Source organism: Protopterus annectens, chromosome 9.part0, assembly GCF_019279795.1.
Source record: "Protopterus annectens isolate FY-2018-M chromosome 9.part0, PAN1.0, whole genome shotgun sequence".
In the NCBI taxonomy this organism is placed as follows: Eukaryota; Metazoa; Chordata; order Ceratodontiformes; family Protopteridae; genus Protopterus; species Protopterus annectens.
The window spans coordinates 1731685095-1731711944 of NC_056743.1; the positions used below are offsets into that span (position 1 = coordinate 1731685095).

The following is a 26850-nucleotide window of genomic DNA, read 5'->3' on the forward strand; positions in this document are numbered from 1 at the left end:
ATGAGTACTAATTCTGTTTATATATCTAATGTGGTAGTTTATTTTAAGCCAAAGTCTCCCTCTCCCCATTTTCTTTCCTGAACCCACAAATGAAGGAGGAAGGACACTCCATAGGTTCGATGTCCACAGAGAACCAGTCCAGAAAAACACAAGTCACAAAGGAGAAAAAAGCCCAAAAATATCTCATGACCATTGTACTAAGTCTCCAAATATCATAAAACACTATAAAAGTCAAACACCTAAAATCGAAACAGTGCTACAAAATAACCAACTAGCTCAATAACACTTTTGCCAAAGCTTCTTCAGGTTTTTTAAAAATCCATCATTTACAATGAGGTAAATACACAGAGAGAGAGAATCTCATACTGCTCATGCCAAACCTTATTGGTTAGAGTTCAGTAAGGTGACAGACAATAAAAAGATAGAAAATTAAAACTAAATTGATTATATTAGATGACATACTTATCCATTACTGAGTAATATAGTAATTGGCTTTACAACTTCTGGTTACTTTTTAGTGTAGATTTTAAGCTACCTGGATGACGTAATCCTGGTCACATGTCAGCTTCTAGAGCTGTAATCCACCTATACTCCACACACTCAGTCCTGTTCCATGTTTTCTTTATCTCTCTTACATAATGATAGGTTCATAGGTTCATAGGTTGGTACTAGGCTATCAGCCCTAGGGCCTATACAAGCCTAGCCATAACAATTCCCTGGCTATTTCTTCCCACATTATTTACTTTCCTGGACCCCTGTCTAGCAGGGCGACTGATGTGATCCCTGGGGTGAATTTCCTTTCTCCCATCCAATCGTCAAGGTTTCTCTTGAAGAGGTCCAAAGAGGCACTCTGCTTGACATGTATGGGTAATCTATTCCAGAGTCTGGGGAGTCTCTGGGTGAGGAACCTATCCCTCCAACATGTTTTGTTTATTGTGATGACAAGGTTTAGATCCCTGGAGCGTGTAACTCTGAGGGATTGGGATTTCTTTAAGTGAAGCATGTCCAACAGCTCTGGATTTGACATGGCCTTGTATGTTAAGCAGAGATCGCCTCTGAGTAGACGATATGCGACAGAGTATAGCTGGAGTTTTTTAAGGCGGTCAGCGAAGGGCATCTGCTTTAGGCCTGTGATTTTTTTAGTGAGGTATTTCTGAGGCCTTTCCAGTTGTTGCAGATGTCTTGAGAGGTACATACCAAATGGGGCATTGTATTCTATAATGGGTCTAATGAGAGATGAGTACAGTGGGACAATGACCTCCTTTTTTTCTGGATGAAAAGCCCTTCGTGATGAGGTTTGCCACATAGAAGGATTTCCTGACTGTTGTGGCGATGTGGTTATCGAAGGTGAGACCACTGTCCACCTGTGTCCCTAAGTCTCTTATCACACTTTCTGTGTTTAGTGTACTGCCACCTATATGGTAATTCATGGACACATGTTTTTTTCCCAAAGGGGATAACAAAACATTTCTTGGCATTGAGCTTGAGCCCATGGCTCTGGCACCAAGCATCTGTTTCTGTAAGGCCCTTTTGTAGAGTATCCACATCATTTGGGGATTCAATAATGGCTCCCAGTTTGCAGTCATCTGCAAACTTTGTTAGCCAGAGTCCCTTAGTGTTGACCTGTACTTCAGAGAAGTAGATGCCAAACAAGAGCGGCCCCAGGACTGAACCCTGAGGTACTCCACTTGTCACTTGTCTGGAGATGGATTTGGAGACAGCTACTTTTACAGTATGGGTTCTATCAGTAAGCCATTTAGCAACCCATTGGGTGACATAGGGATTAATGCCCAACTTAGTAAGTTTATCTATGATTCCAGAGTGGGGGATGGTGTCAAAGACCTTGGCAAGGTCTAGATAGGCTGTGTGGACCACCTTACCCTTGTCCATGGCTCTGGAGACTGATTCAAAGAAGTCAATCAGGTTCAGGAGACAAGATTGGCCCTTCACTAACCCAAACTAGGTGGGGTCCAGTGTTTGAAGGTTGCCAATGTCTTTGTTTATGAGTTCCATGATAATATGCTCCATGGCCTTGCAGATAAGGCTTGTCAGACTGATGGGATGGTAGTTTCCGGGATCCAAGGTGGATCCCCCCTTCTGGATTGGGATAACTGTAGCTCTGCGCCACTCAGTGGGCACGAAACCTGAGGTGAGGCTATGATTAAACATGACACTTAGGTGAGGTGCCAGTTCATATTGTAGTTCATGTAGTACACAGCCCGGGATGTCATCTGGTCCCATGGATGCTGTATTCTTGGCTTTAGAGAGTGCGTTTTGTACCTGTGTGGCCGTTATTACTGGAATTTGGCAATCTTCCGGTATTGAGATGGGCCATTTAGGGGTGAGTGGGGTGAAGTTGGCACTGAATCGATCTGCCAGGATATTGGCAATATCCTTCGGATCAGTATATTTAATGCCATTCTGTTTTAGCTCAGAGCAGATCTGAGCATTGCCATTTAGATTCTTGACATAATTATAGAATGCTTTGTGGTTGTCTTTGGAATCTTTGGCAATTTTATTTTCGTAACTAGCTTTGGAGGATTTTATGAGGCATCTCAGTTTCTTACTGAGGCTAGTAAGGGAGTTTTTTGCATCCTGGGATTTTTCCCTTTTCTGCAAAAGTTTCTTCCTTTTGTTGTAAAGTTTGTTTATGGCAGGGGACCACCAGATTGGCTTACTTTTTTTGGATGAGAGCATTTTGGTTCTATTTGGGATGGCACGATTCATGCATGAGTGGATGTGCTCGTACAGTGCCATAGTGCAGGATTCAGCAGTTGAACTTTCAGTTCCCATCTGCATGGGTGTCATGAAGTTTGTCACTTCTGACTTGAGTAGCATGAAGTTGGCTTTGGAGAAGTTTTTATGGTGGTTTCTTTACTGGGGGTGGGGTGGGATATGGATGTTAAGGGTGATTAGCTTATGGTCAGACCTGACTAACGAGGGGGTGACCATAGGTATTGAGCATTGATTTCATGTTGGTAATGACCAGGTCTAGGATATTGGAGCCCCTGGTGGGACTATGGATTAGTTGATCCAGGGCGTTGGAATTTATGAATTCCAAGAACCGTTACGCAAAGGTGTTGGGACATGAGTAGTTTTCCCAGTTAATGGCAGGGTAGTTAAAATCACCCAGTATTAGGGTGTTTGGTTCTATCTTAATATTTTCCAGTATGTTTAGAAAGGTGTAGTGAGAATCTTGGGGTATGGTGGGGGATCTGTAGCAAGCTACAATTTGGATTGCAGTCTTACCTAGTGTTAGTTGCACTTGGAGAATTTCAGACACATTGTGTTGGCCAACTAGCCCGGTGGTGTGAATATCCTTGGTGAATATTGACACTCCTCCATCTTTAGTGTTTTGGTCCTGGCTTGGTGGCCGAAAAGTGTGGTAAGAGTTGTAGCCTGGTATTGCAGGGGTGCTCTCTGGAGCCTTGAACCAGGTCTCAGTTACTGCACAGATATCATTTTAAGTCCTATTAACTTAAAAGACATGTTTAGAATCTGACTCCAATATGTGTTTAGATAATGCTTTGGTGTTTATTTTGTATTTTATGTTAGAAAGATGCTCATAGATATGCTCCTTGAGTTTTCTATTTCTCTTTCCCACATTAAATCCAGAGCACACTTGACAAAGAGCTACATATCTTATATTGGTAGAGTAACAGTCTACATAACCATTACATTTATATACTTTACCAGTAATTTTACACATCCAGTTATGTTACCAGTAAGTGGACATGTAAAATTAATAAGGCATAAAATCATTTTTTTCAGCATTTACACTTTCCACATGCAAAATCTCTTTTCCTCTGACTAAATCTATTGTTGATTGTAGTGTTCTGCTGCTAATAACATAATAATTTGGTTTAATTAATGTCCTCCTTTATATGCAAAAGGAGGACATTGTTCAGTAATTTCTTCCGGCGAATACAATAATTGTAGAATTTGGCGATGTATGATCCTTTGTATATATATATATATATATATATATATATATATATATATATATATATATATATATATATATATATATATATACTATGTTGTTGTAAATCTTAACCTAAAATGATTAGACTCTCTATCTGTTAAGGAAAAAAGGGCTTAGCCTCAGAGGTCTGTGCACCTATGGACATCAGGCATTCATTCTCTAGCTGAATGTAGTCATATCCACTCTCAGAAAATTCATGTACCAAACGATCTAAGTGTTCATATACTTGTTCATCATTGTTAAGTAATGCAGAATAGTTTATCATCTGTCCCTTGACAATATTTTTAAAAATGTGGAGATGCATACTAGTCCGATGTAGAAGTATATTCACACGTTGTTCTTTCCTAAATACACTCCTGCATAATTTACCATCTTGCAGATTTCATATCCTGATATCCAGAAAGCTGATATTACTAATAGAGTAGGATATTTTGAATTTTAATAAAAATGAGTGGTACTGCTTAATTATTTTACAGTTTTACACAAATCATATGTATTAGAACCCCACAACACAAAAATAGATAGACAAATCTTTTAGAAAAAGCAACTACTATGAAGAATGTTGTCCTTGTTAGAAACATTGTTGCCTTCCCATGCTGCTAGTAGCAAGTGAAAGCGTATGTGAGATAGCAGGTTATTTTGTATCACTATTCAGCATTAAACTGACTGAATTTCATGCTGTTTGGATCCTTAATACCTCAGATTTCAGATTTGTTTTGGTTTCTTCTCCTTGGTGACTTCACCTCTTTATAGAGAAGAATGCAAGGCCTGTGCACTGAGCAGCATTTCACTCCCACAAACAATGATGCCTGGATTCAAGGGTAACATATTTGGCTTCACTAACTGGTTAGAAAATTGGTTTCATTTCAGTGGACTTCAGTATGTTTATCTGCATAGTATGAAATAGTCATGAGAAAAAGACCCCGACCCACTTTGCCAGGGATATCCAACAACCTTCTATTTGTCTTGCTAACATAAAATGCAATGCAAAACTTACAAAGAGCAAATATGCACAGACACTCCCCTGCAGGAGCAAATGGATCTTAATGCATGACATGCATTGTGTGTGGGAGTAGAGGGAGCATTATCTCTACAAGGGAACCATGTGTCTGTAATTCCGCACTGGCTAAAACATTTCATTACTCCATAGTGCCTATCTAAGGCACAGAAGACATATGGCAGACATCCCAATATAGCAAATTTGAATTTGGATAATATCTCAGTAGCACTGTGGAATGCTAAGAGACTAAACAACAAAATCTCCAAACTTTAGACCTTCCAGACTCTTCAAGACATCAACATTTGTGTAGTTGCAGAAACATGTTTCCAATGTAGAGATAATGCTCCCGCATCTTCAGGTAGCATTTCCAATCATGCATCAACATTCTAGATGCAGTAGGTGAACTGGAGATCATCTGAACTGCATGAAGGTGTACATGGTATGGCACGGCATGAGTGCACATGTGTGTGTGTGAAACATGTAACTGACCTCCTATACAGGATTTGGTTGACTGCATTGTATCGTCTCTGCTAATAAGTTATCAGTTTAAGTGGAAATGAATGGAGGAAGAAATAAATAAATGCAAGCAGCTGATTACATTTATTGCAGTTGTACAAAAATTACAGAATTATATGGCTTTGTCCTTGAGGAAGTGGCCTGCTTTTACAACTACAATAATGCCCTTGCCAACACACCCAGAAGTGGCCACAGCATTGAAATTATCCTTTCCAGACTTTGACTGGAATCCTTGCTGACATGTGCATGTGTAACTTCCTTCTGTGTTGATACATACTGAAAAATCACCACAGATTCCTGTTGTATTACACTCATTAACATCTGCATTTTGAAGAAAAAAAATCACTGTCTATAAAACATGAAAATTGAAAATTAAAATGTTTCTCACCAAGACATTTTAAGTTATTATGGCAATACTTTACAGCGAAAGAAAAAAAAAAAAAAACTTTACCATACTTTTCAATCAACAAAAGGTATTTGATTTTACACTACAGAAACAGAACATGTTTTTTTATCATACCTAGTGCCCATTAGGCACCTTCCTCTCTATCTTTTTCCCAAAAATGCTCTTGGTTATTGCACTACACATCCCCCATTGAAGGTCTCAGATTCTCCACTAAAATATAATTGTAGATCACTAGAGCTGGCATGGTCATGTTGAGTGAATATTTCCTCTTGATTTACATGTTCATAAGTGAATACAAGGCTAAATGATCTGAAGAACCATTTTAAGCCTAGTTTAGAACCTAAGGTCAGAATCAAACCCTACACTTTGTGTCTGTGAGGTAAAGACCTTAACCTCATTATGCCAAACCTATCCCTGCAGCAGCCTAGCATGCCTCAATAATGTCTGAATGTTTTTTGTACATCTCACATATGGCTAATCTGCAATGCACAGTTTGGACAGCATGCATGTCTCTGTGCATAGCTGGTACATACTGCCTACTGAGATACACAAACGCTTTCATGACATTCATGCAGAAAGTAAGACTGCATGCACACTCTCACACAGCACAGACACCAAAGGAGGGTTGAGCCAATATCAGTATTTTTTCAAACTCCCCTGGCAGCTCCTCCACTCTCCTGACTGCTATTTGAATCTAAGTATTTAGGTCATACTTTGGGCTTTATCTCTCTGTCCTACAGAGGTATGACAAAAAGTAGATTTGTATTTATATATATATATATATATATATATATATATATATATGTATATATATATATATATATATATATATATATATATATAAATATAAATAGATAGAAAAAGAGAGATGCAACTTAATAGCAAAGGGGCTGTGTTCCTTTTCAAGCATTGCAGCAGTTATACACAAGGCATAAGACACTACATATCAAAAATCAGAGATGCCTGAACACATTGAAGTTCATATAAAATAGCTACAAATATGAAAAACAAAAAAAAACTATTACAGTTATAAACTTATTATGTCCACAATGCATGTCCAAATGCTGTATGGCCAAAAGCACAAATGGCAAATCAATAGGTGAATGACAAAATGAACATGAAATACAGGGAAAAATAGGCTGACATAAATCAAATCAATTAAGTTGCTGATTTTCACAGCTGAATTTGAATAACCAAATGTTTATGTTGGGGGAAATGCTTTGCACCCTCATGTGATGGAAGCAGAAATTGTCCTCCAGATTCCAAGAATTTTTTTTCCAGCCCTTAGGTCAAATGAATGTGAAAAATGTTCACAATTTTAGAGTTGCAGAAAAAGAATATTTTGTACCCTTCCCTGAGGCTATGTGTCTTTAGGCCTAAAATGTATAAGGAATTGCTCAGGGAATGATGCTCTGACCTCTTCAAGAACAGTATCTGAGTTACAAGTTGTTATGATGGCTCAACCCTACCTTATTTTCCACAGGAACAGGGTTTCATGAGTACTAATTCTTGTAATATATCTAATGTGGTATCAGAGTTTATTTTAAGCCAAACTGTTTATCTCCACATTTGCTTTCCTGACTCCAAAAATGAAGGAGAAAGGATATGCCATTCATTCGGTGTCCATAGACAAGTTAGTCCAGAAAAACTCAAATCTCAAAGGAGAAGAAAGCCCAAAAAAAGGCAAATGTATTAAGACTCCAAATACCATGAAACACTATAAAATTCAATCAGCTTAATTAGAAACTGTGATACAAAATAACCAACTAGCTCAAACACAATTTTGCCAAGGTTTCTTCATGTTTTTTAAAAATGTATCATTCACAGAGAGATAAATACACACAGAGAGAAAATCACATACTGCTCCAGTGTCATACCTTATTGTTTAGAGTTCATTAAGCTGATATACAATAAAAAAATAGAAAATTAAAACTTGATTATATTTGATAACATACATATCCAATACTGAGTAATATATTCATTGATTGTTCATATATAAAGCCATTTTACAACTGCTGCTAACTTTTAGTGTAGGTTTTAAGCTAGCTGGATGATGTAATCCTGGTCACATGTCAGCTTTTAGAGCTGTAATCCACCTATACTCCACACATGCACTCCAGTTCCATGTTTTCTTTATCTCTCTTACATAACAATACCAATTTAAGTCCTATTAACTTAAAAGACATGTTTAAATCTGACTCCAATATGTGTTTGGGTAATGCACTGGTGTTTACTTGGCATTTTATGTTTGAAAGATGCGCATAGATATGCTCCTTGAGTTTTCACTTTCTCTTGGCCACATTAAATGCAGAGCACACGTGACAAAGCGCTACATATCCCATATTAGAAGAGTGACAGTCTACATACCTGTTATATTTATATACTTTACCAGTAAATGGACGTGCAAAATTATTAGGGCATAAAACACATTTTTTAACATTTGCACTTTCTACATTCATTTCCTTTCTTCTGAATAAATCTCTTGTTGATTGTAGATTTCTACTCCTAATAACATAATAATTTGTTTAATTAATGTTCTCCTTCATACACAAAACCAGGACATTCTTCAATAATGTCTTCTGACGAATGCAATAATTGTAGAATTTGGCAGTGTATGATCTGCAGTGTGTATACATATATATATATATATATATATATATATATATATATATATATATATATATAGATATATATATAGATATATAAAATGTGTTGTTGTAAATCTTAACCTAAAATGATTAGACTCTCTGTTAAGGAAAAAAAGGGCTTAGGCTCAGACGTCTGTGCACCTATGGACTCCAGGCATTCATTCTCTGTCTGAGTGTAGTCATATCCACTCTCAGAAAATTCATGTACCAAATGGTATTATTGTTCAAATACTTGTTCATCACTGGTAAGTAATGTACAATAGCATATTATCTATCCATTGCCAATATTTTTCAAAACGTGGAGATGCATACTAGTCCAATGTAGAAGTATATTCACACTTGTCTCTTTCCTAAATACACTCCTGCATAATTTTCCATCTCGCAAATCTCATATTCTGATATCTAGAAAGCTAATATTAATAACAGAGTAGGATATTTTGAATTAAAAAAATGAGTAGTACTGCTTAATTATTTTACAATTTTGCACAATCCATCTGTATTAGAACCCCACAACAGAAAAATATATGCAACAAATCTTTTAGAAAAAGAAACTACTATGAAGAATGTTGTCCTTGTTAGAAACATTGTTGTATTCCCATAATGCTAGTAACAAGTGAAAGCTTATGTGAGATAGCAGGTTATTTGTATCACTGTTTACCATTAAGCTGGTTGAATTTTATGGTGTTTGGATCCTTAACACATCAGTCTTCAGATTTGTTATGGCTTTCTTCTCTTGGTGACTTCACCTCTTTCTACATAAGAATGCAAGGTCTTTGCACTGAGCAGCATTTCAATCCCACAAAGAATGATGCCTGATTTCAAGGGTAACATATTTGGCTTACCAAATTGGCTAGAAAATTGGGGTTTGTTTAGTGGACTTCAGTATGTTTATCTGCATAGTATGAAATAGTCATGAGAAAAAGACCCCTACCCACTTTGCCAGGGATATCCAACAATCTTCTATTTGTCTTGTCCACATAAAATGCAGTGTGCACTATACAAAGAGCAAGTATGCATAGACACTCCCCTGCGGGAGCAAATGGATCTTAATGCATGACATGCATTGTGTGTGGGAGTAGCTGGAGTGTTATCTCTACAAGGGAATTATGTCCACTATACTACAACCTTATGATTTTATCACCAAAACCTGATCACCGTTCAAAAACCCAAGCGCCCAGCTGGTCAGCTTCTCTTATCCTTTATCCTAGCTAAAAAATGTAATGCCCTGCCCTCTACACTAAGGACCTGTAACAACCTTAATAACTTTAAAATCCAACTTAATTCCTACCTCTATCTAAACAGGAAATGCAACTGCCCTCATCAGCCCATACCTCTAAAGCTCTCTTCTTCCTTCACTCTGGGCTAACCTCATTACCTTCCTAACTTCACTCTTAAATGTAGACAGCATAGCTAACTAAATAGTAAAATGTAGTTTTTATGCTATATGCCTGTTTTTTTTTTTTTTTTTTTCCTCCTGAACAAAATAGAAATTGTTTGTGCTTATTCTTTTTTGTAGCAACTTGTTGTTTGTAATGCATACTGTCTTTGAATTTCATGTAAATAAACTTTGTTTCTGTGGAGCTTTTCTCCCCGGGCCACCACTGAAAATGGGCCCCCAAGCCCAGTGGACCTCCCCGGTAATCAAACTGGGATAAATAAATAATGTGGATGTAATTCCATACTGGCTAAAACATTTCCTTCCTCTGTTGTGCCTTTCTATGGCACAGAAGTCATATGACAGATGTCCCAATGTAGCAAACTGGAATTTGAGTAATATCTCAGTAGTACTGTGGAATGCCAGGAGAATAAACAACAACATCTCCTAACTTTAGACCTTCCAGACTGTTCAAGACATCAACGTTTGTGCAGTTACGGAAACATGTTTCCTTTGTGGAGGTAATGCACCCTCTGCTCCAGGTAGCAATGCCAATCATACATCAACATCCTAGATGCAGCAGGTGAACTGGAGATCCTCTGAACTGCCTGAAGGTGTGTATGGTATGGGACAGCATGAGTGCACATGTGTGTGTGAGACATGTAACTGACATCATATACAGGATTATGTTTTACTGCATTGTATCATCTCTATGCCAATGAGGTCTCAGTTTAAGTAAAAATGAGTGGATGAAGACATAAATAATACAAGCAGCTGATTACATTTGTTGTAGGTGTACAAAATTGCAGAATTATAAAGCTTTGTCCTTGAGAAAGTGGCCTTCCTTTACAACTACAATAATGTCCTTACCTACACATCCAGAAGTGGCCACATCAGTGAAATTATCCTTTCCAGACTTTGACTGGAATCCTTGCTGACATGTGCATGTGTAACGTCCTTCTGTGTTGATACATACTGAAAAATCACCACATATTCCTTTTGTATTACACTCATCAACATCTGCATTTTGAAGAAATAAAAATCACAGTCTATAAAACATGAAAATGAAAATATTTCTCACCAAGACATTTTAAGTTATTATGGCAATACTTTACACCAAAAGAAAAAAAAAATTACCATACTTTTCAATCAACAAAAGGTATTTGATTTTACACCATAGAAACAGAGCATGTTTTTATCATACCTAGTGACCATTAAGCACCTTCCTCTCTATCTTTTCCCAAAAATGCTATTGGTTATTGTACTACACATCCCCCATTGGAGGTCTCAAATTCTCCACTAAAATATAACTTAATTGTAGGTCACTAGAGCTGGCATGGTCATGTTGAGTGAATATTTCCTCTTGATTTACATGTTCATAAGTGAATACAAGGCTAAATGATCTGACAAACCATTTTAAGCCTAGTTTAAAACCTAAGGTCAGAATCAAACCCTACACTTTGTGTCTGTGAGGTAAAGACCTTAACCTCATTATGCCAAACCTATCCCTGCAGCAGCCTCGCATGCCTCAATAATGTCTGAATGTTTTTTGTACATCTCACATATGGCTAATCTCCAATGCACAGTTTGGACAGCATGCATGTCTCTGTGCATAGCTGGTACATACTGCCTACTGAGATACACAAACGCTTTCATGACATTCATGCAGAAAGTAAGACTGCATGCACACTCACACAGACACAGACACCAAAGGAGGGTTGAGCCAATATCAGTCATTTATTCAAACTCCCCTGGCAGCTCCTCCACTCTCCTGACTGCTACTTGAATCTAGGTATTTAGATCATACTTTAAGTGTTATCCCTCTATCCTACAGAGGTATGACAAAAAGTAGATTTCAATTTATATATATATATATATATATATATATATATATATATATATATATATATATATATATATATAAATAGAAAGAAAAAGAGAGATACAACTTAATAGCAAAGGGGCTGTGTTCCTTTTCAAGCATTGCAGCAGTTATACACAAGGCATAAGACACTGCATATCAAAAATCAGAAATGCTTGAACACGTTGAAGTTCATATAAAATAGCTACAAATATGAAAAACAAAAAAAAAACTTGTACAATTATAAACTTATTATGTCCACACTGCATGTCCAAATGCTGTATGGCCAAAAGCACAAATGGCAAATCAATAGGTGAATGACACAATGAACAAGAAATACAGGGAAAAATAGGCTGACATAAATCAAATCAATTAACTTGATGCCTTTTCACAGCTGAATTTGAATAACCAAATGTTTATGTTGGGGGAAATGCTTTGCACCCTCATGCGATGGAAGCAGAAATTGTCCTCCGGATTCCAAGAATTTTTTTCCAGCCCTTAGGTCAAATGAATGTGAAAAAGGTTCACAATTTTAGAGTTGCAGAAAAAGAATATTTTGCACCCTTCCCTGAGGCTATGTGTCTTTAAGCATAAAATGTATAAGGAATTGCTCTGGGAATGTTGCTCTAACCTCTTCAAGAACAGTATCTGAGTTGCAAGTTGTTATGATGAGTCAACCCTACCTTATTTTCCACAGGAACAGGGTTTCATGAGTACTAATTCTTGTTATATGTCTAATGTGGTATCAGAATTTATTTTAAGCCAAACTGTTTATCTCCACATTTGCTTTCCTGACTACAAAAATGAAGATGAAAGGATATGCCATTCATTATATGTCCATAGACAAGTCAGTCCAGAAAAACTCAAATCACAAAGGAGAAGAAAGCCCAAAAAAAGACAAATGTATTAAGACTCCAAATACCATGAAACACTATAAAACTCAATCAGCTTAATTAGAAACTGTGATACAAAATAACCAACTAGCTCAAACACAATTTTGCCAAGGTTTCTTCAGGTTTTTTAAAAATGTATCATTCACAGAGAGGTAAATACACACAGAGAGAAAATCACATACTGTTCCAGTGTCATACCTTATTGTTTAGAGTTCATTAAGCAGATATTCAATAAAAAATAGAAAATTAAAACTTGATTATATTTGATTACATACATATCCAATACTGAGTAATATATTCATTGATTGTTCATATATAAAGCCATTTTACAACTGCTGCTAACTTTTAGTGTAGGTTTTAAGCTAACTGGATGACGTAATCCTGGTCACACGTCAGCTTTTAGAGCTGTAATCCACCTATACTCCACACATTCACTCCTGTTCCATGTTTTCTTTATCTCTCTTACATAACAATACCAATTTAAGTCCTATTAACTTAAAAGACATTTAGAATCTGACTCCAATATGTGTTTGGATAATGCACTGGTGTTTATTTGGCATTTTATGTTTGAAAGATGCGCATATATATGCTCCTTGAGTTTTCAATTTCTCTTGGTCACATTAAATGCAGAGCACACGTGACAAAGTGCTACATATCCCATATTAGAAGAGTGACAGTATACATACCTGTCATATTTATATACTTTACCAGTAAATGGACGTGCAAAATTATTAGGGCATAAAACACATTTTTTAGCATTTGCACTTTCCACATACATTTCCTTTCCTCTGAATAAATCTCTTGTTGATTGTAGATTTCTACTCCTAATAACATAATCATTTGTTTAATTAATGTTCTCCTTCATACACAAAACCAGGACATTCTTCAATAATTTCTTCTGGCGAATGCAATAATTGTAGAATTTGGCAGTGTATGATCCGCAGTGTGTGTGTGTATATATATATATATATATATATATATATATATATATATATATATATATATATATATACATAATGTGTTGTTGTAAATCTTAACCTAAAATGATTAGACTCTCTGTTTAGGAAAAAAGGGCTTAGGCTCAAAGGTCTGTGCACCTATGGACTCCAGGCATTCATTCTCTGTCTGAGTGTAGTCATATCCACTGTCAGAAAGTTCATGTACCAAATGATGTAATTGTTCAAATACTTGTACATCATTGGTAAGTAATGTACAATAGTATATTATCTGTCCATTGCAAATATTTTTCAAAATGTGGAGATGCATACTAGTCCAATATAGAAGTATATTCGCACTTGTCTCTTTCCTAAATAGACTCCTGCATAATTTGCCATCTCACAAATTTCATATTCTGATATCAAGAAAGCTAATATTACCAATAGAGTAGGATATTTTGAATTAAAAAAATGTGTAGTACTGCTTGATTATTTTACAATTTTGCACAAACCATCTGTATTAGAACCCCAGAACAGAAAAATATATACAAGTCTTTTAGAAAAAGAAACTACTATGAAGAATGTTGTCCTTGTTAGAAACATTGTTGCCTTCCCATGTAGCTAGTAGCAAGTGAAAGTGTATGTTAGGTAGCAGGTTATTTTGTATCACTGTTTACCATTAAGCTGATTGAATTTTATGCTGTTTGGATCCTTAACACATCAGTCTTCAGATTTGTTATGGCTTTCTTCTCTTGGTGACTTCACCTCTTTCTACATAAGAATGCAAGGTCTTTGCACTGAGCAGCATTTCAATCCCACAAAGAATGATGCCTGATTTCAAGGATAACATATCTGGCTTCCCAAATTGGCTAGAAATTTGGTGTCTGTTTAGTGGACTTCAGTATGTTTATCTGCATAGTATCAAATAGTCATGAGAAAAAGACCCCGACCCACTTTGCCAGGGATATCCAACAATCTTCTATTTGTCTTGTCCACATAAAATGCAGTGTGCACTATACAAAGAGCAAGTATGCATAGACACTCCCCTGCAGGAGGAAATGGATCTTAATGCATGACATGCATTGTGTGTGGGAGTAGATGGAGTATTATCGCTACAAGGGAATTATGTCCAATATACTACAACCTTATACTCCCCTTAGATCCCTTAGATTTTCTCACCAAAACCTGATCACCGTTCAAAAACCCAAGCGCCCAGCAGGTCAGCTTCTCTTATCCTTTATCCTAGCTAAAAAATGTAATGCCCTGTCCTCTACACTAAGGACCTGTAACAACCGTAATAACTTTAAAACCCAACTTCATTCCTACCTCTATCTAAACAGGAAATGCAACTGCACTCTTCAGCCCATACCTCTAAAGCTGTCTTCCCCCTTCACTCCAGGCTAGCCTCATTACCTTCCTAACCTCACTCTTAAATGTACACAGCATAGGTAACTAAATAGTAAAATGTAGTTTTTATGCTATATGCCTGTTTTTATTTTCCTCCTGAACAAAATAGAAATTGTTTGTGTTTATTCTTTTTTGTAGCAACCTGTTTATTGTAATGCATACTGTCTTTGAATTTCATGTAAATAAACTTTGTTTCTGTGGAGCTTTTCTCCCCGGGCCTCCACTGAAAATGGGCCCCCAAGCCCAGCGGACCTCCCCGGTAATCAAACTGGGATAAATAAATAATGTGTCTGCAATTCCATACTGGCTGAAACATTTCCTTCCTCTGTTGTGCCTTTTTATGGCACAGAAGTCATAGGACAGATGTCCCAATGTAGCAAACTGGAATTTGGATAATATCTCAGTAGTACTGTGGAATGCCAGGAGAATAAACAACAAAATCTCCAAACTTTAATCCTTCCAGACTGTTCAAGACATCAACGTTTGTGCAGTTACGGAAACATGTTTCCTTTGTGGAGGTAATGCACCCTCTGCTCTAGGTAGCAATGCCAATCATACATCAACATCCTAGATGCAGCAGGTGAACTGGAGATCCCCTGAAATGCCTGAAGGTGTGTATGGTATGGGACAGCATGAGTGCACATATGTGTGTGAGACATGTAACTGACATCATATACAGGATTATGTTTTACTGCATTGCATCATCTTTATGCCAATGAGGTCTCAGTTTAAGTAAAAATGAGTGGATGAAGACATAAATAATGCAAGCAGATGATTACATTTGTTGTAATTGTACAAAATTGCAGAATTATAAAGCTTTGTCCTTCTGGAAGTGGCCTGCCTTTACAACTACAATAATGTCCTTACCTACACATCCAGAAGTGGCCACATCAGTGAAATTATCCTTTCCAGACTTCGACTGGAATCCTTGCTGACATGTGCATGTGTAACTTCCTTCTGTGTTGATACATACTGAAAAATTACCACAGATTCCTGTTGTATTGCACTCATCAACATCTGTATTTTGAAGAAAAAAAATCACTGTCTATAAAACATGAACATTTAAAATGAAAATGTTTCCCATCAAGACCTCTTAAGTTATTATGGCAATATGTTACACAGAAAGAAAAAAAAACTTTACCTTACTTTTCAATCAACAAAAGGTGTTTACATTTACACCATAGAAACAGAACATTTTTTTTATCATACATAGCGATCCTTCCTCTCTATCTTTTCCCAAAAATGCTCTTGGTTATTGCACTACACATCCCCCATTGGAGGGCTCAGATTCTCCACTGAAATATAGCTTAATTGAAGGTCACTGGAGCTGGCATGGCCATGTTGAGTGAATATTTTAAGCCTAGCAAAGAATCTAAAGTCAGAATCAAACCCTACACTTTGTGTCTGTGAGGTAAAGACCTTAACCTCATTATGCCAAACCTATCCCTGCAGCAGCCTAGCATGCCTCAATAATGTCTGAATGTTTTTTGTACATCTCACATATGGCTAATTTGCAATGCACGGTTTGGACAGCATGCATGTCTCTGTGCATGTCTGGTACATACTGCCTACTGAGATACACAAACGCTTTCATGACATTAATGCAGAAAGTAAGACTGCATGCACACTCACACACAGACACAGACACCAAAGGAGGGTTGAGCCAATATCAGTAATTTTTTCAAACTTCCCTGGCAGCTCCTCCACTATCCTGACTGCTATTTGAATCTAGGTATTTAGGTCATACTTTAAGTGTTATCCCTCGATCCTACAGAGGTATGACAAAAAGTAGAGTTTTGTGTGTGTGTGTGTGTGTGTGTGTGTGTGTGTGTGTGCATGTGTGTGTGTGTGTGTGTGTGTGTGTGTGTGTGTGTGTGTGTGTGTGTGTGTGTACATATATTTATATATATATATATATATATATATATATATAGATATATATATATATATATATATATATATATATATATATATATATAAATATAAATAGAGAGAAAAAGAGAGATACAACTTAATAGCAAAGGGACTGTGTTCCTTTTCAAGCATTGCAGCAGTTATACACAAAGCATAAAACACTACATATCAAAAATCAGAGATGCTTGAACACTTTAACGTTCATATAAAATAGATACAAATATGAAAAACAAAAGAACTCGTACAATTATAAACTTATTATGTCCACACTGCATGTCCAAATGCTGTATGGCCAAAAGCAAAAATGGGAAGTCAATAAGTGAATGAAAAAATTAAACAAGAAATACAGGAAAAAATAGGCTGAAATAATTAAAATCAATTAACTTGCTGCTTTTTTACAGCTGAATTTAATAACTAAATGTTTATACTGTGGGAAATGCTTTGCACCCCTGTGTGATGGAAGGAGAATGTGTCCTCACGATTCCAACAATTATAATTCCAACCCCTAGGTCAAACAAATGTGAAAAAGGTTCACAAATTTAGAGTTGCACAAAAAAAATATTTTGCACCCTTCCCTGAGGCTGTGTGACTTTAAACATAAAATGTATAACGAATTGCTCAGGGAATGTTGCTCTGACCTCATCAAGTACAGTATCTGAGTTACAAGTTGTTATGATGAGTCAGGGTTTCATGAGAACTAATTCTTGTAATATATCTAATGTGGAATCAGAGTTTATTTTAAGTCAAACTGTTTATCTCCACATTTTCTTTCCACACCCCAAAATGAAGGAGAAAGGATATGCCATACATTCGATGTCCATAGACAAGTCAGTCCAGAAAAACTGAAGTCACAAAGGAGAAGAAAGCACTAAAAAAAGACAAATGTATTAATACTCCAAATACCATGAAACAGTATAAGATTCAGTCAGCTTAATTAGAAACAGTGATACAAAATAACCAGCTAGCTCAAACACGCTTTTGCCAAAGCTTTGTCAGGTTATTTTAAATATTCATCATTCACAGAGAAGTAAATACACACAGAGAGAAAATCACATACTGCTCAAGTGTCAAACCTTACTGGTTAGACTTCAATAAGCTGATATACAATAAAAAGATGATTATATTAGATTACATAGATATCCAATACTGAGTGATATATTCATTGATGGGTCATATGTAAAGCCACTTTACAACTGCTGCTTACTTTTTAGTGTAGGTTTTAACTGGATGATATAATCCTGGTCACATGTCAGTTTTTAGGGGTCTATATTATAACATCGAATGCTCAAACTTTCGAATGTTATAATATTGACCCATTTCAGTCGAAGAATCATAACATCAAACACTCAGAACAGCGAGTTTTTTCACAGGGAAAAAAATTGCTGTTCCAAGAAACATACACACACACAACACAAGCATGCTAAAACAATTGCAGTCCACAAACATGAAATTAAAATCCTACATCTAACCCTACACTAAACTATACATACACTACTATCAATCAACTTACCATAACCCAAACCCTAACCCTAAAGTCCGTAACTCTCATACACTCCTCACCCGTGCCCTAAACGTAACTCACTTAACCCGCTCCCAACCCTACAGTCTGTCACTATCGCACACTCACCTCACCCGCACCCTAACTCACTTAACCTGCCCCTAACCCTAAAGTCTGTCACTACTCCACACTCACCTCACCCGTGCCCTAACCCTACACTTGTGCATAATTTGCCATCTCACAAATTTCCTATCCTGATATCCAGAAACCTAATATTACTAATGGAGTAGCACACTTTGAATTTTTTTAAAAAATGTGTGATAATGCTTAATTATTCTACAGTTACAAGCCCACAACGGAAAAACATATTCAATAAATCTTTTAGAAAAAGAAACTAATATGAAGAATGTTGTCTGTGTTAAAAACATTCTTGTCTTCCCATGCAGCTAGTAGAAAGTGAAAGCTTATGTGAGATAGCAGGTTATTTTGTGTCACTGTTCAGTATTAAACTGATTGAATTTTATGGTGTTTGGATCCTTAACACATCATTCTTCAGATTTGTTTTGAATTTTTCTCCTTGGTGACTTGACATCTTTCTGGAGAAGAATGCAAGCCCTTTGCATTAAGCAGCATTTCAGTCCCACAAAGAATGATGCCTGAATTTGAATTCAAAGATAAAATATTTGGCTTCACAAATTCCCTAGAAAATTAGTGTTAGCTTATGGGGCTTCAATATGTCTACTTGCATAGGATGAAATATTCAACAGAAAAAGACCCCTACCCACTTTGCCAGGGATATCCAGCAACCTTCTATTTATCTTGCCCACATAAAATGCAGTGCACACTTTACGAAGAGCAAGTATGGATAGACACTCCCCTGCAGGAGCACATGGATCTTAATGCATGACATGCATTCTGTGTGGGAGGAGAGGGAGTGTTGTCTCCAGAAGGGAAACATGTGTCTGTAATACCATACTAGCTAAAACATTTCCTTCCTCCATAGTGCCTTTCTTAGGCACAAAAGTCAAATGTCAGACATCCCAATATAGCAAACTTGAATTTGGGTAATACCTCAGTAGCACTGTGGAATGCCAAGAGACTAAGAAACAAAATCTCCAAACTTTATACCTTTCTGAATCTTGAAGACATCAACATGTGTGCAGTTACAGAAACACCTTTCCATTGTATAGGTAATGCTCCTGCTACTCCAGAACACAAAAGTCAATCATACATCAATATCCTACATGCAGCCGGTGAACTGGAGATCCTCTGAACTGCTTGAAGGTGTGTATGGTATGGCACAGCATGAGTGCAGATGTGTGTGTGAGACATGTAACTGACATCCTATACAGGATTTTTTTTTACTACATTGTATCATTTCTTTGCTAATAAGGTATCAGTTTAAGTGAAAATGAGTGGATGAAAAAATAAATAATGCAAGCAGCTGATTACATTTGTTGCAGTTGTACAAAATTAGATAATTATAAAGCTTTGTCCTTGAGGAAGTGGTCTTCCTTTACACCTACAATAATGTCCTTACCTACACATCCAGAAGTGGCCACAGAAGTGAAAGTATCCTTTCCAGACTTTGACTGGAATCCTTGCTGACATTGGCATGTGTAACTTCCTTCTGTGTTGATACATACTGAAAAATTACCACAGATTCCTGTTGTTTTGCACTCATCAACATCTGTATTTTGAAGAAAAAATATCACTGTCTATAAAACATGAAAATTCAAAATGAAAATGTTTCTCACCCAGACATCTTAAGTTATTATGTCAATACTTTACACAGAAAGAAAAAGAATACTTTATCAAACTCTTCAATTAACAAAAGGTGCTTGCATGTACACCAAAGAATTAGAACATGTTTTTTTAATCATGCCTGAGGACCATTAAACACCTTCCTCTTTATCTTTTTCCCAAAATACACCTGATTATTGCACTACACATCCCCCCATTGCAGTTCTCAGATTCTCCACTGAAAGATAGGCTCATAGCAGGTCACTGGAGCGGGCATGTCCATGCTGACAGAATATTTTCTCTTGATTTACATGTTCATAAGTGAACACAAGGCTAACAGTTCTGAAGAACCATTTAAAGCCAAGTGAAGAAAACAAGGTCAGATTCAAGCCCTACACTTTGTGTCTGTAAAGTAAAGACCTTAAGCCCATTATGCCAAACCTATCCCCTGCAGCTGCCTAGCATGCCTCAGTAATGTATGAAAGTTTTTTGTACAGCTCACATATGGCTAATCTGCAATGCACAGCTTGGAGAGCATGCACGTCTCTTTGCATCTCTGGTACATGCTGCCCACTGAGATACATAAACCTTTTCATGCCATTCATGCAGAAGGTAAGACTGCATGCACACTCAGACGCAGACACACACACCAAAGGAGGGATGAGCCAGTATCAGTCATTTATTCAATCTACCCTCGCAGCTCCTCCACTGTGCTGACTGCTACTTGAATCTAGGTATTTAGGTCATACTTTGTGCTTTATCCTTCTATCCTACAAAGGTATGACAAAAAGAAAAATTGTATGTGTGTGTGTGTGTGTGTGTGTGTGTGTGTGTGTGTGTGTGTAGTTAATAGCAAAGGGTCTGTGTTGCATTTCAAATATTGTAGCAGTCATACACAAGACATAAGACACTACATATAAAAAAACAGAGATCTGGAACACTTTAAAGCTGATATAAAATAGCTACAAATATGACAAACAAAAGAACTCATTCAGTTATAAACTTATGATGTTGACACTGCATGTCAACATGCTGTATGGCCAAAAGCTGAAATGCCAAATCAAATATGTGAATGACAAAATGAAACAACAAATACAGGAATAAATGGACTGAAATAATTCAAAGCAATTAACTTGATGCTTTTTCACAGCTGTATTTGAATAACCAAATGTTTATGCTGGTGGAAATGCTTTGCACCCTCATGTCACAGAAAGAGAATGTGTCCCCTGGATTCCAACAATTATATTGTCCAACCCCAAGGTCAAACAAATGTAAAAAAAGGTTCACAAATTTAGAGTTGCACAAAAGGAATATTTTGCACCCTGAGGCTAAGTGACTTTAAACATAAAATGTGTAAGGAACTGCTCATGAAATGTGGCTCTGACCTCTTCAAGAACAGTATCTGAGTTACAAGTTGTTATGATAAGTCCACCCTACCTTATTTTCCACAGGAATGGGGATTCTCACTGGTGAGATCAGATCACAAACTAATCTCGCTGGAGGTCCTCATCCCACCCCCACCTGAAATAAAAAAGACCACAGTAAAGAACTTCTCGAAAGCCGACTTCACACTTCTAAAGACTAGTGTGGTCTCCTTTAAGGCCCCCGAGCCGACGGAAAACAGTACTCAAGCCGCTGAATCACTTACAAATGCCTTCTACCAGCACCTGCAGGATTGCATGGATAAGGCAATCCCAAGCAAAACAAAGACTCTTTTTACCAAAGGCAAGCGTCCACTCTGGTGGACCCCAGCCATAAACAAACTCTACAACAAAAGGAGGAAGCTACTACAAGATAGAGCAAAATCCTTAAAAGGTAAGACACCCTTGATCACTATAAGTAAAAAACTAAGAGCTCTCATAAAATCATCCAAAGCAAATTTTGAGAGGAAAATAGCTAAAGACTCAAAAGACAATCATAAGGCCTTCTTTAGCTATGTTAGAAACCTGGGAGGAAACTCCCAGATATGCTCAGAACTAGTTCAAAATGATGTGAAGATTACTGATCCTACAGACATTGCCAACATACTGGCTGACAGGTTCAGTGCAAACTTCTCCCTCCCCCAAAGGAGAGAGATCTATACCCAGCGATTGCTGCCCCCAAACATCTCCAACGCCCAAGTGAGAACTGCTCTCTCCAAAGCAAAAACACAGCATCCATGGGACCTGATGGTGTCCCGGCTGTGTGCTCCACGAACTCAACGAGGAATTAAACCCACAGCTAGGACAGCTGTTTAATCATAGTCTTACCTCTGGATACGTACCCAGGGAGTGGCGCACTGCAACTGTGGTCCCACTTCACAAAGGCGGTGCCTCCACCAACCCTGGAAATTACCGGCCCATTAGCTTGACAAGCCTTGTCTGCAAAGCCATGGAGAGGATCATAATGGACCTCATAAATAAAGACATAGGAATTTGCAGACTTTGGATCCATCCCAGTTTGGCTTTGTCAAAGGCAGATCATGCCTTCTAAACTTGGTTGACTTTTGAAACAGTCACCAAAGCCATTGATGAGGGAAAGGCAGTCCATACAGCCTACCTCGATCTGGCAAAGGCCTTTGATACAATACCCCACTCGGGTATCATTGAAAAACTCATCAGCTTAAATGTTAACCCATACATCACAAGATGGGTTGCAAACTGGCTGAGTGACAGAACACACAGGGTCAGAGTTGCTGGCGCCATGTCAGACTCAAAGCCTGTCACAAGTGGTGTACCACAGGGCTCAGTCCTGGGCCCACTTTTGTTTGGCATCTACTTTTCAAGTACAAGCAAACACAGGAGGGTTATGGCTGACAAAGTTTGCAGATGACTGCAAACTGGCCATAGTAGAAAACACATCTGACACAGATATCCTTCAGAAGGGTCTCAGAGAAAAGGATAACTGGTGCCAGAGTCATGGCCTAAAGTTAAATGCCAAAAAATGCATAGTCATACCCTTCGGGAAAAACAAGGTTACTCCTAGCTACCAAATAGGTGGCAATCCACTGAGTACAGAAGAAGTTATCAGGGACCTGGGGACCCAGGTTGATAGTAGTCTGTCATTCGACACCCATGTAGCTAAAGTAGTTAGGAAGACCTTCTACATTGCCCACCTTATCATGAAGGGATTCTCATCTAGATCAAGGGAGGTCATAGTCTCCCTATACTCATCACTCATCAGACCAATGATTGAGTACAATGCCCCATTCGGAATGTATCTGACCCGACACTTGCAGCAGCTGGAGAGGCCACAAAAGTTCCTCACCAAAAGGATAAAGGGTCTCAAACATCTGTCCTATGCTGCCCGACTGAAAGAACTCCAGCTCTATTCAGTCGCCACCGCTTGCTCAGAGGTGACCTTTGCCTAACATACAAGGCCATGTCAAACCCAGATTTGATGAATATGCTTCACCTCAAAAATCTAGATCCGTCAGAGCCACAAGGGCGGCAGACTTAAACCTCGACACGGCTATTAATAGGATGTGCTGGAGGGATAGATTCATCACCCAAAGACTCCCTATGCTGTGGAATAAAATCCCGGTATATGTGAGGCAGAGCACCTCGCTGGCCTTGTTCAAGAGAAATCTTGACCAATGGATGGGAGATCGCAGATATACCCCAGGGATTACCTCAGTGTCACTGCTCAACAGAGGCACAGCAAAATAATGGGTATAGTTCCCCATACTAAAGGGGTGGCGTAAGCAACAAAACTATGGGCTAGGCTTGTAAATGCCCTCGGGCAGATAGCCTAGTATGAACCTATGAACCTATGAACCTATGAGTACTAATTCTGTTTATATATCTAATGTGGTAGTTTATTTTAAGCCAAAGTCTCCATCTCCCCATTTTCTTTCCTGAACCCACAAATAAAGGAGGAAGGACACTCCATAGGTTCGATGTCCACAGAGAACCCGTCCAGAAAAACTCAAGTCACAAAGGTGAAGAAAGCGCAAAAATATCTCAAGACCAATGTATTAAGACTCCAAATACCATAAAACACTATAAAATTCAATCACCATAAATCGAAACAGTGCTACAAAATAAACAACTAGCTCAATCACACTTTTTCCAAAGCTTCTTCAGGTTTTTTAAAAATTCATCATTTACAACGAGGTAAATACACAGAGAGAGAGAATCACATACTGCTCATGCCAAACCTTATTGGTTAGAGTTCAGTAAGGTGACAGACAATAAAAAGATAGAAAATTAAAACTAAATTGATTATATTAGATAACATAATTATCCATTACTGAGTAATATATTAATTGGCTTTACAACTTCTGGTTACTTTTTAGTGTAGATTTTAAGCTAACTGGATGACGTAATCCTGGTCACATGTCAGCTTCTAGAGCTGTAATCCACCTATACTCCACACACTCAGTCCTGTTCCATGTTTTCTTTATCTCTCTTACATAATGATAGGTTCATAGGTTCATAGGTTCATAGGTTGGTACTAGGCTATCAGCCCTAGGGCCTATACAAGCCTAGCCATAACAATTCCCTGGCTATTTCTTCCCACATTATTTACTTTCCTGGACCCCTGTCTAGCAGGCCGACTGATGTGATCCCTGGGGTGAATTTCCTTTCTCCCATCCAATCGTCAAGGTTCCTCTTGAAGAGGTCCAAAGATGCACTCTGCTTGACATGTATGGGCAATCTATTCCTGAGTCTGGGGAGTCTCTGGGTGAGAAACCTATCCCTCCAACATGTTTTGTTTATTGTGATGACAAGGTTTAGATTCCTGGAGCGTGTGGCTGTGAGGGATTGGGATTTCTTTAATTAAGTGTAGCATGTACAACAGCTCTGGGTTTGACATGGCCTTGTATGTTAAGCAGAGATCGCCTCTGAGTAGACGATATGCGACAGAGTATAGCTGGAGTTTTTTAAGGCGGTCAGTGAAGGGCATCTGCTTTAGGCCTGTGATTCTTTTAGTGAGGTATTTCTGAGGCCTTTCCAGTTGTTGCAGATGTCTTGAGAGGTACATACCAAATGAGGCATTGTATTCTATAATGGGTATAATGAGGGATGAGTACAGTGGGACAATGACCTCCTTTTTTCTGGATGAAAAGCCCTTCGTGATGAGGTGTGCCACATAGAAGGATTTCCTGGCTGTTGTGGCGATGTGGTTATCGAAGGTGAGACCACTGTCCACCTGTGTCCCTAAGTCTCTTATCACACTTTCTGTGTTTAGTGTACTGCCACCTATATGGTAATTCATGGATACATGTTTTTTCCCAAAGGGGATAACAAAACATTTCTTGGCATTGAGCTTGAGCCCATGGCTCTGGCACCAAGTACCAGTTTCTGTAAGGCCCTTTTGTAGAGTATCCACATCATTTGGGGATTCAATAATGGCTCCCAGTTTGCAGTCATCTGCAAACTTTGTTAGCCAGAGTCCCTTAGTGTTGACCTGTACTTCAGAGAAGTAGATGCCAAACAAGAGCGGCCCCAGGACTGAACCCTGAGGTACTCCACTTGTCACTTGTCTGGAGATGGATTTGGAGTCAGCTACTTTTACAGTGTGGGTTCTATCAGTAAGCCATTTAGCAACCCATTGGGTGACATAGGGATTAATGCCCAACTTAGTAAGTTTATCTATGATTCCAGAGTGGGGGATGGTGTCAAAGGCCTTGGCAAGGTCTAGATAGGCTGTGTGGACCACCTTACCCTTGTCCATGGCTCTGGAGACTGATTCCAAGAAGTCAATCAGGTTCAGGAGACAAGATCGGCCCTTCACAAACCCAAACTGGGTGGGGTCCAGTGTTTGAAGGTTGCCAATGTCTTTGTTTATGAGTTCCATGATAATACGCTTCATGGCCTTGCAGATAAGGCTTGTCAGACTGATGGGATGGTAGTTTCTGGGATCCAAGGTGGATCCCCCCTTGTGGATTGGGATAACTGTAGCTCTGCGCCACTCAGTGGGCACGAAACCTGAGGTGAGGCTATGATTAAACATGACACTTAGGTGAGGTGCCAGTTCATATTGTAGTTCATGTAGTACACAGCCCGGGATGTCATCTGGTCCCATGGATGCTGTATTCTTGGCTTTAGAGAGTGCGTTTTGTACCTGTGTGGCCATTATTACTGGAATTTGGCAATCTTCCGGTATTGAGATGGGCCATTTAGGGGGTGAGAGTGGGGTGAAGTTGGCACTGAATCGATCTGCCAGGATATTGGCAATATCCTTCGAATCAGTATATTTAATGCCATTCTGTTTTAGCTCAAAGCAGATCTGAGCATTGCCATTTAGATTCTTGACATAATTATAGAATGCTTTGTGGTTGTCTTTGGAATCTTTGGCAATTTTATTTTCGTAACTAGCTTTGGAGGATTTTATGAGGCATCTCAGTTTCTTACTGAGGCTAGTAAGGGAGTTTTTTGCATCCTGGGATTTTCCTCTTTTCTGCAAAAGTTTCTTCCTTTTGTTGTAAAGTTTGTTTATGGCAGGGGACCACCAGATTGGCTTCCTTTTTTTGGATGAGAGCATTTTGGTTCTATTTGGGATGGCACGATTCATGCATGAGTGGATGTGCTCGTATAGTGCCATAGTGTAGGATTCAGCAGTTGAACTTTCATTTCCTGTCTGCATGGGTGTCATGAAGTTTGTCACTTCTGACTTGAGTAGCATGAAGTTGGCTTTGGAGAAGTTTTTTATGGTGGTTTCTTTACTGGGGGTGGAGTGTGGATG

At 38.2% G+C, this 26850-nt stretch overlaps 1 long non-coding RNA gene across 1 annotated transcript; it reads right to left on the reverse strand.

The window, feature by feature from the left end:
- Positions 1-5809: 5809 nt before the first annotated feature.
- Positions 5810-20110, reverse strand: LOC122810985. Its single transcript, XR_006366177.1, has 4 exons — positions 19979-20110; positions 15894-16043; positions 10801-10950; positions 5810-5822 (listed from the first exon to the last, which is right to left on the reverse strand). It is a non-coding gene; the product is annotated as an uncharacterized LOC122810985 (long non-coding RNA).
- Positions 20111-26850: the final 6740 nt, after the last annotated feature.